Source organism: Manis pentadactyla, chromosome 7 (assembly GCF_030020395.1).
Source record: "Manis pentadactyla isolate mManPen7 chromosome 7, mManPen7.hap1, whole genome shotgun sequence".
Taxonomy (NCBI): Eukaryota; Metazoa; Chordata; class Mammalia; order Pholidota; family Manidae; genus Manis; species Manis pentadactyla.
Window position 1 is genome coordinate 23,153,811 of NC_080025.1, and position 17,472 is coordinate 23,171,282.

A 17,472-nucleotide genomic window follows, 5' to 3' on the forward strand; every position below is an offset into this window, starting at 1 on the left:
TAAAAATAAAAGGGGAACAAAAGTGGGTACAAGGGAAACAAGAAAAGGAATAAATGCAATGAGAGAAAAGCAAAAAAGGTAAAAAAAAAAAAAAAAAAAAAAAAAGAGGGTAAATGAGAGAAGATAGATGATTTGTACCTGCTTAGTCACTCCATGTTTCCCTGACCCACAGACCCGGCTGGCCATTCACTCAGCCTGAAATCAGTCTTATTTCTGGCCCACTTATATCCTTAAGTCTATACCCAAAACTTGACCTGATACTTAAGAGAAAATTCCTTGCCAGCTTTGTTGCTGAAGCTGTTAGTACAGTCGAGTTTACAATGAGGATCCTTTTGTGTGATCCTTACCCACTGAATGCAGGCCTCCCAGTAAGAAGCAGCAGAATGAGAAAGAAGTGGTTCCACCAGGGGCACCGACTATATACCCCTCCTGCTTTCCTCAGAAGCAACATTCATCAGAGAGAAAGTCTAGAAATCCAGGATCCAAGCCCATCCCTGCTGTTCTGAGGGTTTGGTGCCAGAAAGGAAGCAACCCGAGAATAGCCATGCTTCCGCTAACACTCCTTGAGCTAAGAGCTATATACCAGTAAATCCACCTTGGACTATTAAATCAAATATGCTCCTCTTAAAACTTGGTGCAGTTGTATGTCAGATTGCATTTATCTACTGTGGTATTTTTTTCTACTTCTGGGAGAACAATATGATGGATTCACAGAAAACTCCCATACTGGCTGTCAGGAAGCCATGAAGGAAGGGGGTAATTTTGGAATTGCACTAAAGCATTCTAGATTTGGCTGAATGGCTGGTAGGCAGTAATTCCCCCAGCCCTATGAATCCCAGCAATCCATCAAGGGGAATTACTGGTAAAAATGACAGAAAGATGTCATAAACCTTGCTTTCATTTGATTCCTGTGGATGTAAAGACTCATGCAGTTTGAGCAGATTATATGTTATTGAGCTTGGTTGAATGATTAAAAGATAAAACACTTCCATTTAAATCTTTACCTGAATTTATCAGCTTAGATTTTCTGAATTGTACTGTGAAGTTTTGTCATAAAATGGAAATGTTTGATTCAAAGGTAATAAAAGCTACTGATCTACAGTGAAGCACTATTAATATTAACATACAGCTTTTATAATTAATTTGGTGCCAGATAAAAGAAAAAATCAAGATCTTTTAGCTTTGATCATTAAAGGGAGCCTAGACCTTTAAAAATATATTTGTATGTATAGCAAGATGAACTTGTTTCAGAGGACGTATAGAAAGGGTTAGCTGTTAGAGTTGCAGATTAGGTATCCAATTAGCAATGACATGGTTACATGAGAAGGCAAAATGTGCCTACTTTTGATGGCACACAGAAATATACCCTTTTGTTGTAAAGCCAAAGAAACCTACACTTGGCCTAGAGAATCCAACGATGGTTGCCATATCATAACAACACAATGTCTGCCAAATTCTATGATTTTTGGAGAGAGAACCACTTTCCACAAACCTTATCCCAAGGCAAAGAGGAAGGCACAGTTGAGATAAGTGGTTTATTCTGACTCCAAAATCTTCATCAGTAATCTTAAATAATGAATAATAAGCAGTGTGAAATGGCATCCAGTGTTGCCTGGGTTTCCATGCAAACACGAGCTCAAAACAAATAATCCTAGGAACTTTTCCCTCCCTCTGAACTTCAGCTTCCCCATTTATGCAAAAGGGGAATATACATATTTCAGAGGATAGTTATGAATATGAAATAAGCTAACAAATGGAACAGGTCTTACAAAATCATTACTCCCTCTCTGTCTCTTGCCTTATTCTTTTTTCCTCCTATTATCTGTATGTGACTTAGTGGTTGTGGGAAACAGGGGAGAGGAAATGAGAAAATATCTAGAAGATGTAGAAAAGAGCTATTTAGAGGAAAAAAAGACTGGCAAAAAAAGACTGGCCACCTTTCCACAATTATGACAGGTGCCCCCTCCAACAGAATTATCTTTTCAATACCATTTGGATGCTTTCTTCAAACAATATAAGATGAATTTTCTAAAAATTCATGTACATTATCTTTCATTTGTATGTGAAATAATGCAGCAAAATTAGCTGCAATGGAATGTGGGTTTTTTGTTTGGTTTTGTTTTAACCATAGGAATACCTAGAATATGGCTACTATATTTGCATATGCATTGAATTTGAAAAGTACAAATCTATAAAGGTATTTATTCATTCAGAGTATTATGATGAGAACAGTGCTGCTTATTTAAGTTTTTAAAAAGTGTTGTATATATGTAATTTTATATACATTTTACATAGATAAACTATATTTTATATGTATCTATATATGTATAATTTTCTCAGGTAAATATAATGTTCTTTCATAAATGTTCCTTTGGTAGAAAATATATGACTATTAGTAGTTCAGGCTATCTACTAAACTTCCAGATAATAATAGGCACTATTGTTATATTTATATATTATATATATTATTTAATTATATTAAATAATATTTATTATATAACAGGCGTGATTAGGATTTCAAATGCATTAATTTAATACTCTTAATACCTTTGAGGGAGGTTTTAGAACTGTCCCTACTTTACCAAAAAAGAAATCAAAGCTCACACATGTTATATAAATTGCTTAAATTCATTTTCTTGCAATGTATTAACAAGAATTTGGACCCATTTCTTACTAATTACAAAACTCAAATTCTAACTCACTGTACTGCCTGAAGGACAAAATAGTATATAGACTACTGTAACTCCAGGGGAAAAATATGTTCCCACCCCAAGGCAAATTACCTTTGAAGCTGAAATCAGTCAAAGGGAGAACTAAAGTGGGAGAAATACATTTATTGCTTACAAAAAGTCATCTACTTCTGCTCGCCCATGTCTCCCAAACCCTGCTGCAAAAAGGGACCCCACCCAACCTCTCTGGCCTATATATGCCCTCGCTCCCCTTGTGATCACCTAATGATGTAGAGATGGACCACTTCTCTCCACTCCTTGGAAACACCTATTGACGTGCAGATGTACTAAGGCCAGGTGAGAGATTCTGGAAATACTGCAATTTTACCCACAACTACCAATAAACAATAGTTTTACATAAGGGTTCATTCATGAAAAGTAGATTATTTGTAGGAATTTTTTTAATCCTTTAGAAAATTTCTCAATTTTCATCATAACATTAAAAACACAAGAGAGGAGGATTTTCTCTGAGATAAAAATTTAAGAAAGTACAAAATGAGTTTTATAATACCTTATATTCTGTCTTTCAACACATTTTTGTGAGAAAAGAGCTATTTCCAAAGTGTCTTTGAGAGAGGGATTTGGGCCCTGGGAGGGCAATTGCTGTCAAACTCAGCAATAGATTAGAGGCAACTAAGAAAGCTGTTAGAGAGGGGCTTAGCCCTTCTGGGATTGAAAATTATAGCAGTCAGGGTACAAGAGGCTGTATTCTATATTAAGCAACCCTCAGATTATTAGTGGCTTATAAAAGTAAAGTCTTATTGTTTTTGTTTTCATTTCTTATGCTGCATATCTATCATTTGTCAGCTGGGGGCTGGATTTGACATATCATAAACCTGTTACCTAGACTGACAGTCCATATCTCAGTCTGTAGCTGGACCATTGCTATGGCAGAGGAAAAAAACATGGAACTCTTGTGAATAGTAGCACCAGCAAGCAAATGCTCAGTCAACAGGAGCATCATTTCTGCTCAAAACTCATTGGCTGGAACTAGACAAATGGCTTTACCCAACCAAAACAGAGCTAGAAATTTAACTCTTCCAGTTGGCTGGTGCCCATAGATGTTCCAAATAGATCAAAGAGAAATGGGCAATGTTGTATCCTAGGGCTGGGTGGAGCAGTTGTGCAATTACAAAGACACTGAAATAACTGTTTGAGTAGACATTATTTTTCCTAACAGCATTCTCCTTAGGAGGGCACCTGATTGTATGAAAATTAATACTTGAGTAAACTATCTAGAACTATGGCTCCAGGGCTTATGGGATCACTGGTGATCAGGAGAGAGAGAAAGAGAGAGGGAGGGAGGGAGAGGGAGAGAACGAAAGGGGACTGGAAGGGGGAGAGAGAATTAATAATGTTGGGTGAAATCTAAGGGCTGATGATAGCTGAGAGAGTTTTTGGAAAATAACGAAATGTTTAATGAGAATTTAGCTTGTTTGCTATTTTCTTTTTGCTCCCAGTGAGGTTCTTAGTTAAATGAGGGTTTCTTGTACAATGTGTTGTGGAGTCATGACAAGCTGGTGAAGTGCTGAGCTCTTCATTCAGGTTGGCAGAGGCTAGAGCCGTAGGTAATGCCATGACAGTGCCTGACCTTTCTTTACCTGTGTTTCCAAACCTATGCCCAGCCCTGGGGTAGGAGAAATGGCTATAATAACTCAGTTTAGGAGTTTTCTCAAAGTGCATACAAGTGAGAGAGAATGTGAAAGAGAGAGACTATGTGTAGCCGCTTGTTCCTGAGATTAGGCTCTGAGCACTCGAGCAAAGCTACCCAGGGCACATGCATCCCACAGGCTGTGCAGTGGTCATTCCAGACACAGACGTTCTTCTTAAGTCACGTTTGAGAAGTTTCCTACTTACAATTTATAAGTAGAATTACCATTTTCTCCTATACAGCTTTAAAATATATGCATTTCTGTCACTTACATTATCTCATTTAGTATAAAAATCAGTCCTGTAATGTAGGTAGGACAGATTTTCTATTCATTTTATATGTCAGAAAATCGAGGGCTAGAGTAAACAAACAATCCATCAGCAGAGCCAGGACCCACTTGCTCGTACACCTCCTAACACCCAAGCCAGTCCTCTGTTTATAGCATCTGCTGCTTTGTTAAAAGCTAAACCCTGAATTAGCCAATAGACATGGAAACATTTACCTGTTGGATTAATTTCAACAAAATATACTTGACCTCTTATTTTCTCACATTTGCCCCAGCTCTCCTCTCCCTCTATGAGTCCTTGCTCTCGAGGCAAATCCTCTCCAAGGCAGCCAGATGCTTTTCACCGTCGTGCCCCTGAGGGCCTGTGTCTTTTCTGGAGTGCCTCCAGGGAGAGGTGAAGTGGTCTTCGAGAGTGAGGCTTTCATCTCTTCTCCCTGGCAGTGTTCTTGAAGTTGACTCCCTCATCCCCTAGTGGCCTTTAAATGTTTCTTTAAAAAAATCTTATCTTTTCATTTTTTGTTTCCTTAGATCTTAGTCATTTTTGGAGATATTGTGAAAGGTTGACAGGTTTTTTATGAGGGAAAATACTACTTTCTCTTTGCTCCTCCCCTCACACCTCTCCTGCTCATCATCACTCACACATTCCTGTCAGGATGGCCCTTCACCCGCTGACTTATGGAGTCGCTGGGCATTCTCACACTTTGACCTGTTAGTCACGGGGTCTGATGTCTTCCATTGGTTTCAGTTTTCCCATGTTTATACCAGTGTCCTTCCTCTGTTACCTGAAGGGAAAGTATGGTGACCAGAAGCCAGCCATAGCATGGAAAGGTGTTGCTACAACCAGTGTAGGTTAATAAACTCCACATCTGTGTCACTTTAGGAAGCACTGAAATTCCATGTCAAGATAACCCACTCTCCAAGCCTAGGTCACACAGGCATGTCTCCCCAAAAACAGTGAGAGGGACTTTCAGACCACTTAGGCCTCCATGGACCCCCCCAGGACACACTCACAGAGGAGTTAGAAAGGAGCAGGCAATCAAATAAAAGAGCAAATATCCATTACAATCCACTGCAACCTGGGCTCCCAAAAATCCACATATACACCTTTCCTTACACTTACACTTCTAAAAATGTATATAAAAATGAACAAACAGTTCTCTAATTCAGCTGTTCTCCTATTTCTGATCCTAAAGAGAGTCAATCTAACATCTCACCACTTACTATATATAGCTTCAAATCTGGAATCTCTAGATGTCTATTCCTCTGTTAATATTGCTATTGCCTCATCAGTAGTCAGCAGTCTTGACTCATTAGTATCCATAGACCCTCTTTCCAATAGTAGGGAAAAGGAAAAGAAGAAAAGAGAGTTTGTTAAACTATATAAATAAATGTATGTTACTGCAAGGAAGAGAAACAACAGAAATAAACAATGATAATAATAGCTATTACAGTTAATAAATAACATTTATTAAGCACCTGCTCTTGTGTTTTGTTTCTACAGTATCCCTTATAATACCGATAGTGATTTTAGGAGGTAGGTCTCATTGTTACCCACAATTTAAAGGGAATAAAACCAAGGCACATAAAGATTAGGAGGCCACCAAGTTAGTAACGCAATATACAACTGTAACTACAGGGGGGAAATCCCAGGGCAAAATACCTTTGAAACCAAAATCAGTCAAAGGGAGAAATAAAGTGGGAGAAATCCGCTTACAAGCAGTCAGCCACTTCTGCTTGCCCATGTCTCTTGCAACCTGGCTGCAAAAAGGGGCCCCACCCAGCCTCTTGGGCCGGCTATGCCCTTGCTCCTCCGTGTAATCACCTACTGATACGGAGATGGACTACTTCTCTCCACCCCTTGGAAACACCTATTGATATGGAGGTGCACTAAGTCCAGGTGAGGGATTCTGGAAATACTGCAATTTTACCCACAACAACCTGCCTCCAGAGCCCACCCAGGCCTGTTACATGATGTTGCTACCGTGGTCACTTTGATGCAGTCCACAGAGAGTGTCTATAATTCTCAATTCTCTAATGGGGTTCAAGGCAGTTGATGACATCCACTACATCCCTTCACTGTGCAATATTTCTCTGCCTTCAGTTGGCGTCTCAGATGATCTGGCTTCCTTACCCATTAGAATGGTCCAAACTTATATTCCCAAAGGACTCTGTGCCTTGGTGATCTGTGCTGTCTGAGATTGCAGTATAGTCCCAAGAACTTCTGCCCCTGCATGAAATAATGTGCAGTACAGCAGGTGAGCACTGCGTTCAATTCATGCTCTTCTCTACCTCTACTGAGTGGCACCACACTATTTCCTCTTGATAGGCAGATAGAATCTACACAACCCACAGACTAGCTCTCTTATTTCCCTTTCTGCCCATGGCATGAGGGCCTTAAATTGCAGAGCAGTCTCCCATTTCATGGGAATCATTGATGTGTTTCCTGATGATAGCATTCCCCCATTGGGTTCTAAAAATTGTATTCATCAGCTCAAGGTCATTGAGATGGGAAGCAAACTTTTTGCTACTGCAGGTGTAATTGTGAGACATTCCACACCATTTCTGTGCCTCGATCTCTGATCTTATATAAGGACTGTGGGAAAAATATGTCGGTGGCATTTTCTGGTTTTGTGCCATATGCTGAAGAAAACACCACAAACTCATGGGTATTGTGTTCCGGCTGGTGCTGTAATGGTGTCTTTAATAGGCTATTCCACCAATCTGTAAAGAACAGCTGCTTCTGGTGGTATATTAGGTGAGATCTGTGAATCCCATAGGTACTCATTCATTGCCTGCTATTTTCCACTGTAAATTAAGTCACGTGTTAGGACTCAGTGTAATTTGAGATTCCATTGGCATCCAGAAAGTTTCTCTCATATGACCGTGCTGGAAGATGAATGATGGTTGGAAAAAGAACATCGAAATCTAGAATTAATGTCTATTCTGTGAAGTAAAAGGGTGCCTTATCTGTGATGGAAAGGGATTTAAGCACCCTGCCACCAGGGACCTAACTGTTGCATGAAAGTGATGGTGCCACATGAAGGCTCAAGGTTGGTTGGTCATTGCTGGTGGCACATTAAGAACTCAGCTATAGCAAGAGTCAGGTCAGAACTGACAAGAGGAAGTGCATTTATAGCCTCCATTCCTGCCATGAGCCTTGCCCTCAATAGACACTTCATTCAACATGACCACAGAAGTAATTGTGCTGTTTTACTACAACATGCCGTATGTCCTCAAGCGATCCATTGGGAACTATAACAGGATTTTGACTGACATATCAGTCTCAAATAAAACACAAAGCCACAAATGTCTATGGCAAAAGACAAGTGGGTCTCTGTCTGAGGACTGGGCCCTTTCTAAGTATCTAAAAGCTGAAGCTGTACTGGAGATGGAATAAAATGGGAGTTCTTACAAGCTCCCTGTAAGAAGGAAGCGACTGCTAATGAAAAATGGACACAAAACAGGGAGCAAAAAGGGAAAGGAGGTGGACACAGAGAGCTTAAAGATGAGAATTTCTAGGCTCAGCTTTCCCTTTTATTAGGAATGAGACATTTGGTAAGGTGTGTAAGAACTGCTTTCCTGACTATAGAATGAAACAATTAGACCAGACTTGATTTTCAAGAAAGCATATTTAGTTTCATTTTACAGTGCCATGGAAATTCTTTTCAAAACCGAAGATTGTGACCTTCTAATGCAAGAATGTGATCAGTGTTGCAAAGTATTAGTGAAGTCAAGATGTTTCTTCAGAAAAGTGAAGCGATAGATTAGCATAAAGTGTTTATTTTCATCTTTCAGTGGGATTCTGTGGGAAAGAAGAACCTTGAAGGGTATCTTAGAAATCCTCACCTTCCTAAATATGGGAAGGGGGCCCACAGTATGAATCATGACTTGGCTGAAGGTTTCCCAGTGACTCTGGAGGAACTCATCCCATATTACGACTTAATTTATCAAAAATAAAATAAAATAAAATTTAATACAATGATTCCTGCTATAACATTAATCGAAGATAATTGGATGCTTAAATGATTGAGATTTTTAAATACCTTTTAAAATATAAAAAAGAAGTTCATACAGAACAGTTAAGATAGTTGAAATTACATTAATTACAGTTAGAGTTATGTTAACAATCTCAGCTGAAAGGTTTATGCCTCTAAATTATTTCTCTTAGTCCTTTTAGGCAATATTATATGTAGAAAAATTAAAGGAAATTACTCTACTTTTAAAAGAAAGCAAATCATAGTATAAATAATAAAGTTATTTCCCCCCATGCAAATGTGAGCCCCTCTGAGAGTTTTGCAAGCTTTCTCTCACATTTAATCTTCACTATTATTTGGTAATTATACAGCAAAATCATCTACCCTTACTCTCCAAACTCTATTAAATAGTTAATAAAATATTTAAACAGTGATATCAAATTATTGTTTATTTCAATAATATTCTCTGTAATCCTGACCTATGGGTAATTAAGCATTCCATTTCCATAGTGTTGCATGGCAAACACTACTGCCCTTCTGTTCTAAACTTGTGCACATACACAGGCCCATTAATGTGATTTGTGTTCTTATTTACATACTTTATTGTAATAATATTCTGAGTTGAGAGCTTCTTGGAAATTCTCAGTTAAATACGCCAGACATTTCTGTATGTTATTCTCATCTTGGAATCACCCAATCTGAATCAGAGTTTGAATCTTGGCAGTGGTGAGATTTTGGGTAATATGAAAAGGAAGAAAGGAAGGAAGGAAGGAATAAAAAGAAGGGAAGAAGAAAGGAAGGAAGGAAAAAAAGAAAGGAAGGGAGTAAAAAGAGAGGGTGGGAAGGGTAATAGAGGAGGGCAGGAGAAAAACAGTTGTCCTCACTGATGTATATCAGAGTGGAAACCCCCTGCATCCTCACTGGATACTTAAAGATAATGGATCTCTACCCTCTCAGCCAGAGGCCACCTGGGAATCTAGTTTCTTACCACTGAGAAACATGAGTAAAGCAGGAGTCATTTACAGAAAATAACAACATACTTGAGTGTGGTTTATCTTTAACATAGAACGTGTTTACTTTAGAAATGTTAAACCACAAAAAATAAACACAACAAGCAACAACAAAAACTATGTAATTCTGTACCCAGAAGACCTAACTTCAAATCCACAGTCCTCCACTTAATTATCAGGTGATTTGGGCAGACCACATATTTTCTCACCCTTCATTTTCTCATCTTTACAATGTAAAAAACATACTTGTATCTCAAAATTGCTCTGAAGGTTATATGAGATAATAAACCTCACTTAGCACAAAAGCATGTACATAGTAGGAGCCAATTAAATGCTGGTTTACATTTAAATTCCTTGACACCTCAGGCTGGATTCTCTCAATGAATTGCTCCAAAACTGGCAACTTCATTGTCAGGAGGAAATCTCCTCAAATGATTGAAGAGCAATTTTACACATGTTTTATAGCTTCTGGAATAACATTGGGTGAAAAAAATAGAACTAAGAGATTTGTGTGAAAATATGGGTTGCAAAACCACTAAGAGTGAATGCAAGAGGTGTGGGCAGGTCTGTGATCAATTCTGTTATTTAATTTTTTGAACTTTTGAAGTGATATTGAGTTGCTATAGACATTGCCTCAGGGACCCATTACTCATGGAAAGTCAAAACACTTACAGATGGGGAACTTCAGGTATTGTTATACTACACTGTTTTCTCCAGTTCCTCAGTCCTGGATGCAGGGTACCTGAAGAATTACTAACAGTGAATGCATTTCTCACAAGGGAAAAAAAGGAAAAGAGATAAATAGCTCCTAAAACCTTGCTTCATGACCAAACTTTTGATTTCTAGGTGTGCCTCATCTGTTTATCCACTCAGTGGGTTGTGTTTTATGATAAGGCAAGGATAGCAAAAATATTCTGCCTTTCTGTTTTCAGATGCTTCAGATTGGTATCAATCTCAGGAACCCAGAAGTCAACTGAAATGGAGGCTAAGATCACAGTAAGTGATGATTACTCCCTTAGGGAAAGTGACCCATTGGTTTTAGATGTTAAGAACCTTTTAAAACTTGAACAAATTGTAATAATCTATATTCATTTAGATAAAGCATATGTTTGACTTTTTATTTGATTGTGAGGAATAACAGCACACAGTTTAGGAGTCTAAAACTTAGTGTTGGTTCACAGGAGCTTCCCAGGTGAATTCTGAAACCAGCCCCAATACTTGGAGGGCAGGGAAGAATTAAAGAAAGAGGCAGGCCACTCTGGATTGGTAGGTGGTGGGTTTAATAAGCAAGAGAACTTACCTGGGAGGCTTGTCTTGGGTGGCCGGAAGACATGTAGATCTCCACACCTGCCCGCCAAATCTGCAAAGCCTTAACTGGGTTCAGTCAAGCATACTGTCCAGATGTTCTCAACACCACATCCCTATTTCAAAGTTGTGACCTTGAGGCAGCCTTTGGGAGCAGGGAAAGCAGGAAAAACCTGCATTCCATGGGCAGGGGGGAGGTTGAAGAGACTCCGATTGCTGAGATCCTGCTGGTGGTCAGCTGGCATCAATTGATAAGAGCATTGGTAAGAATTTGAAAGAATAAAAGCAATCTTAATTTCCTTTTCAGATTCCACTTTGGTAACTCAAAGATTTCATTTTCTAAATTCAGGTCCTTCGGATCCAAAAAAAAAAGAAAGGAGGAATGGGTATCTTCATATTAATTTTCTAAATTTGGACATTTTCTTTCTTTTAAAAATGCAAATGATAGAAAGTCATATGTGTAGACCTTAAATGTAAGAAAATGGAAAAAGCCAAACAAACAAAAACCAGAGAAGAAGGTAAGAGTTCACACCACTAGCACAGACATCCCCAGGATATAATTCTGTTCATTACAGTGATCTGGAGAAATGGAAATTTTGTGAACTTAAAAAAGTTTGAAGAGTAACCAATGAGGAGATCAATTTACTGAATTACATTTTTAAGGCTACATAATCAGTAATATGTCTGGACATAAGACAGCAATTATTCTCCCCCACTTCAGTAGATCCCTACCTGTGTACCCATACACACATGCACAGTTACATTTTGCTCCACAAAAACCTGTCTTCTCTTCCAGTTATCTGCAGGGCACTGGTACTGGTGGTCAAGTGAGGCAGGGTGAGAATCAGAGCCCATGAGGCTGCCACTGACTTGTGTTGGGGATCCCTCTCTAGTATGGCAGCAGACTCCAGCTGGGAATTGAGATGGGGGGTGACAAGTGGGGGCTGTTCGTGGTCAACTCCATTATTTTCATGGGAGATCCTAACACCTGCAGTCCTAAGTCTCACGTGAATCTTAAATTTTTGATGGTTGTTTGACTGCCTAGCAATTGTGTGTCTTTTTGCAGGAAAAGAATTCTGAACTCTTAGAATGAATGCATTGAATGGGTTTTAATCAGGACCTGAGCCAACAGTGGAACCAATATATCGTTAGAATTCGTTTGCTCGAGACTCAGAGCCTAGTAGTTCAGCTGCAGCCTCAGCTGCCTGGAATACCTAATAAAAAATTACCTGTATAATGTTTTCCACTCCGGGGCTGTCACAGAGGACTCAAAATATTACTAATACCGAGCAGCAGGCAAGATTCTTAGCTTCCTTTTTCCAGCCCATGTGCAGGAGCAACACGTGAGCATTGTAACCTCTCTCTGTAGCTTTCAGTTGGCTTGTACACAGCAATAGGCACCCAGTCCCGAGTGATGCTGCTGGCAGTTCGGGACCCCTGCTTCTAAGGAATAAAGACACAGATCAACAATAAATGAATCTTTGTAGTTTATATATTTGGACCACTGCTAATAAAAAATAAAACTAGCAATTATGGCTTTAAAATAAAGAAAAGATTTGCCTTGAAGCATTTCAGTGATTAAATAGAAAAGAATAAATTGGGAACGTATAGTGAAAGGATAAAGTTTAAAGGTTAGAACAAAGGCCACTTTTCGAATATCAACAAAACACATTAAATTATTCTTGGGAAATGAGTTGAGTTTCCAGAACAGAGAGAAAACAGTCCATTAAGTTCTTAATGCAAGTCTTTAAAGTGGTGTAATTGAATTCTCATTGACTACAAGAATGATATTTCTATCAGCTTGTGCAATAAGAGGAGTGGCCAGAAAACTAGGGATGCTTTTTCTTTTGGTGTAAATAATAGCAGATGACAGGAGAGTTATAAACTGGTCTTAATCAGCTGTATGAGCCTTCTTTATGGTCAAATAATGGCTGTACAAATACAATGTTGGGCTTTCAGTAGGAAAATTATTGTTTCAATTCAATTCATAATGGGAAAAGCTATTAGTCTAGAACATTAGCCAACTAGTAGGAGATTGCATGGCTTATCTTATTAGATTTTTGCAGTAGAAATTGCAAGGGTTGAAAGACGATGACCATTTGTGGAGAAGGTAGGGATTTGAAAGAAAAAAAGAAAGAAAGCAAATAAAATGTCAATGAATTATAGTTATGTAAATACTAGCTCAGGTGTCAGGACACCTGTATTTACTCTAGATTTTACTATTCTGGTTGTGTGATTGAGGCAAGTCACTCCCCTTGTGTCTGAACTTTAGTTTCCTCATCTTGAAAAATAAGGTGTTGTACTCAGGACCTCTACACTCTCTTCTTCCTCTAAAATACTTTAGTCATATAAGTAATTCTGAAACAACTTTTATTTTAATACCAATAAGTCAAGTTCCTTCTGGGAAACCTCCATAGTATTTTGTGAATCTCTCTGTTTGCTTTGTTTTAAGGTTTTTTGTTTCTTTTATTGTTTTTGTGAAGAAAGGCATGCACTCCTAATGACAAATTCAAAAAGCAAGTTTGAAAACAAAATTCAAATTGTGGATTGAATGAGAATTAGAGTAACACAGGACGCTGAATGAACACTCACACCAAAGGACATTGCCACTCTCACACAGTCGTTGAAAGCCCTGTCATCCAGAGCATCAGTTAAATATCATACGGGTTATTTCAGGTGTATTATTAGAACAGGCTCAAAGTCTATAAAGAATTAGTTTAAAATGTTGAAATAAAGGAGAAGAAGGAGAAGAAAACAAAAGGGGAAGCGAGGGAAAGAAGTGGGCCATCTTATTACAAAACTCCAGTGGGTTTGTACGGATGACAATGAGAAGATTGCCACTCCCATTCTGCAGTGAGGAAGCTCTTCCTTGACACAGCGACCGTTATCTCTCGTACAGAATTTAGACAGTAGCTTCCCAACTGTTCTCCCCACTATTCCACGTAACTTTCTCACTCCGTTATCCATTCCCCATGAAGAAGTTACAAGTAATTTTCCTAAGATGAAAGAATGATTGAGTTCTGCCTAAAAATCTCAGTAGACTTTCCACTGAAGTTGGAATAAAATCCCAAAGCCTCACTATGTTGAGATCAAGGCTCTGCATGATCCAAGTCTTGCCTGTTTCTTCAGAATCATCTTGTGCCAGGTTCCAAACACACTGGCCTTTCAGTGCCTCCAACACAACCAGATTATGCCCTGGCCATATTATCTTCAAGCATACACAATCACTTGGTGTGCAAGGTCCCAGCTTGCCTCCACATTCTTCATCTGGATCATTCCTTTGGTCTCTGCTTGAATATTTTCCTTCCTTACAAACCCTTTTATTGACCTTTCCTCTCTGTCCTGCATCCCATATTGCAAACTAATCTTACTATGATTAACTTAGTTAATTAACTTAGTTAATTACTTAGTTTGATTAACATAGTTAACTCTTACCGTGCATGTCAGTTCTGTCTCATAATACGTCATTCAATTTGTAATCATTTATTTGCATCATAACTTGTTTAATTCTTATCCCTTTCACTAGCAAATAAACTTCATATTTGTTTTGGTCAGCTATATATCCCATTAATTCTGAACAATGCCTGACACATAGTAGGCATCCAAGTCATTTATTGAATGAATTAATGAGAACTATTCTCAAGTTACAGAGAAAGTGAAATATTGAACTGTCCTTGTCATACTATTGGGGCCAGAACCTCTGATTATGAAAAACCTGTAGAAGAGGAGAGTGGGGAAAGGCAGGAGTGACATAAAACTTTTGGGTAAAACAGGGCTAGAGAGAGATTGCTCCATCGGCAACTGAGTTGTTAAATTAGCAGAATATAGAAAGGCATTCTTTGATTACATGCTTCTAAAGTAGTAAACACGATACAATGAAAGTGCCTCTGGGCTAGAGAAGAAAGCAGATCCCCTTAACCTAGAATATCAAACATAATAGAAAAACTAAACATGGAGATGAAAAGGCCAAGGGAAAACACTGCTAACCTAAGGGGCGTAACTAAATTAAAGCCAGAATTTGCAAGATACAGTACTAGGTAAAGAATGAGGAATAAAGATGGAATTGCCATATCAGGAACGAAATCACTGAGTGGTGCATAAGAGTTGGAATCTTCAAATTCCAAGAAGGAAATTCTTTGGAGGAATTCCTAGGAAAGATAGCAGGATATAGTGAAATACACTAAATTTAGAGTCAGGACAGCTGCTACTGTTCCTGCCCCTGACATAATGTCACTGATGTCAGTGGCCCCTGAAGTGGCATGTGACTTTGGTAGATTGCAGTATCTCATGCTCATAGATACAATGTGGTGGTGGAGAGAGGAGTGTAAGATTTAGATGGCATTTCTGGCATATCCCTCTAATAGTCTAGAGAAAATCAAGGAAGTCAAGTTCTATTTCAGGACAAAAACCAGGGTGTTTCGGATAAATATGAAGATCTCAGCCAATAAACCTCAGGGTGAAACACAAAGCCCAGACTCACTTCCTTGCCTTGATGACACTCTCTGCTTATTGACGTATCACAGCACTACCCTGACAAATCAAATGTGGGAAGCCTGATGGAAAGTTTGTGAGACTAATAAAAATCTGTGTGTTCAAATACATTTCTAGCTTTCTAGAGGGCTGTATTATTTTTATTATCGCTGTTAAGAATTTCTATGGAGTCTGACTTAGCGCCTGGCTGAGGATGGCTTTTACTGCCCATCACAGAGACTCTAGGATGCAGCCTGAGGTGGTTACCTATATTTTACATTTTACTCGGGTGCTTTGCTTTACCAAAATTAATACTGCTATTTTCAAGTGAATGGAGGTTGTGCCAGAGGGGTAGGATTATTGGACCTTTACAGCTACTCTGCGCTGATTAGAAGATCACACATCTTGCATCTTTACCCTCCTCTCTATCCACACTGCTTAGCCCAGAGCTCTCACATCTTCTGTTCAGACTAATTTAACAGCCTTCTAGCTATTTTTCCGCCTCCAGTCTGTCTTCCCCAAGATCCAGCATGCCCTTTGCCACCAGAATGAACTTCCTAAAATTAACAGATCTCCATCCTCCTTAAAAGTCTTCATGAATGAGGCTTTACTTCTTTTGTATGACTCGGAGCTACCTTCACAATAAGCGGCCGCTCTTTTTTCCAGGCACTTCATGACAAGCAGGTTATTCTTTTCTCCCACATGTGCCATTTCATGTCTCTTCATCTTTGCTCATGCTTATTCTTTGTCCTGACAGGTCTTTCTCTTTTGTAAGCACTGATTTACCTTTCAAACACCTCACTATGCCTTCCTCTCTGTAACCTTCTCTGATGCTATGCTTCTCATCACACAGCACCAAAATAAATATGTTTTCTTTCTGTGTTCTTTAATAGTTCTTATATACCTCCCTAGCCTCTTCAAGCACATACATTGCATGACTTTAATAGAAGATGTTTCTAGAAGCATATATGTTTGAACCTCTGGTATCTTGTATAGTATCTGACATAAAACTGGCATGCAACAAATGGTGATTTAATTCTTCTGAACCCAGCTGAAGGTGATTAAAGGATATTATGATTAGCACATATAATATAGGGGGGGTGACTGGGCAGGCAGTAGAGCATAGAGAAGACAAGTAGTGACTCTATAGCATCTTCCTATGCTGATGGACAGTGACTGCAATGGGGTGTGAGGGGGACTTGATAATGGGGGTGAATATAGTAACCACAATGTTGCTCATATGAAACCTTCATAAGATTGTTTATCAGTGATACCTTAATAAAAAAAATTCTTGGGAGAGGGGGGGAAGATGGCGGCGTGAGTAGAGCAGCGGAAATCTCCTCCCAAAACAACATATATCTATGAAAATATAACAAAGACAACCCTTCCTAGAATAAAGATCAGAGGACACAGGACAATATCCAGACCACATCCACACCTGAGAGAACCCAGCGCCTCGCGAAGGGGGTAAGATACAAGCCCCGGCCCCACGGGAGCCGAGCGCCCCTCCCCCCAGCTCCCGGCGGGAGAAGAGCAGGCAGAGCGGGAGGGAGACGGAGCCCAGGACTGCCGAACACCCAGCCCCAGCCATCCGGGCCAGAGTGCAGGGCGCTCGATACTGGGAAAACAGGGCAGCAAGAACAGTGAGCAGGTACTGGAGGCTGGGGGACAGAGGACATAAGAAAAGCGCGCGACCATTTTTTTTTGCTTTTTTGCTTTTTTGCTGCGTTGTTTTGGCGAGTGCTTTTTGGAAGTCTTAAAGGGACAGGGACCCCAATACTAGGGAAACAGGGCAGAAAGACCGGTGAGTAGAGGCCTGAGGCTGGCACCGGAGAATAAAGAAAAATGAACGACCACCTTTTTTTTTTTAATTAAAAAAATTTTTTTTCTTGTTTTTTTTTGTGGTCGTTGTTTTGTTTTGGCGGGTGCTTTTTGGAAGTCTTAAAGGGGCAGGGCGGGTCACTTAATCCAGTGGTAGGGAATCCGGGATCTCTGGGCACCCTAACCCCTGGGCTGCAGGGAGCAGGGAGGCCCCTTACGGAGATAA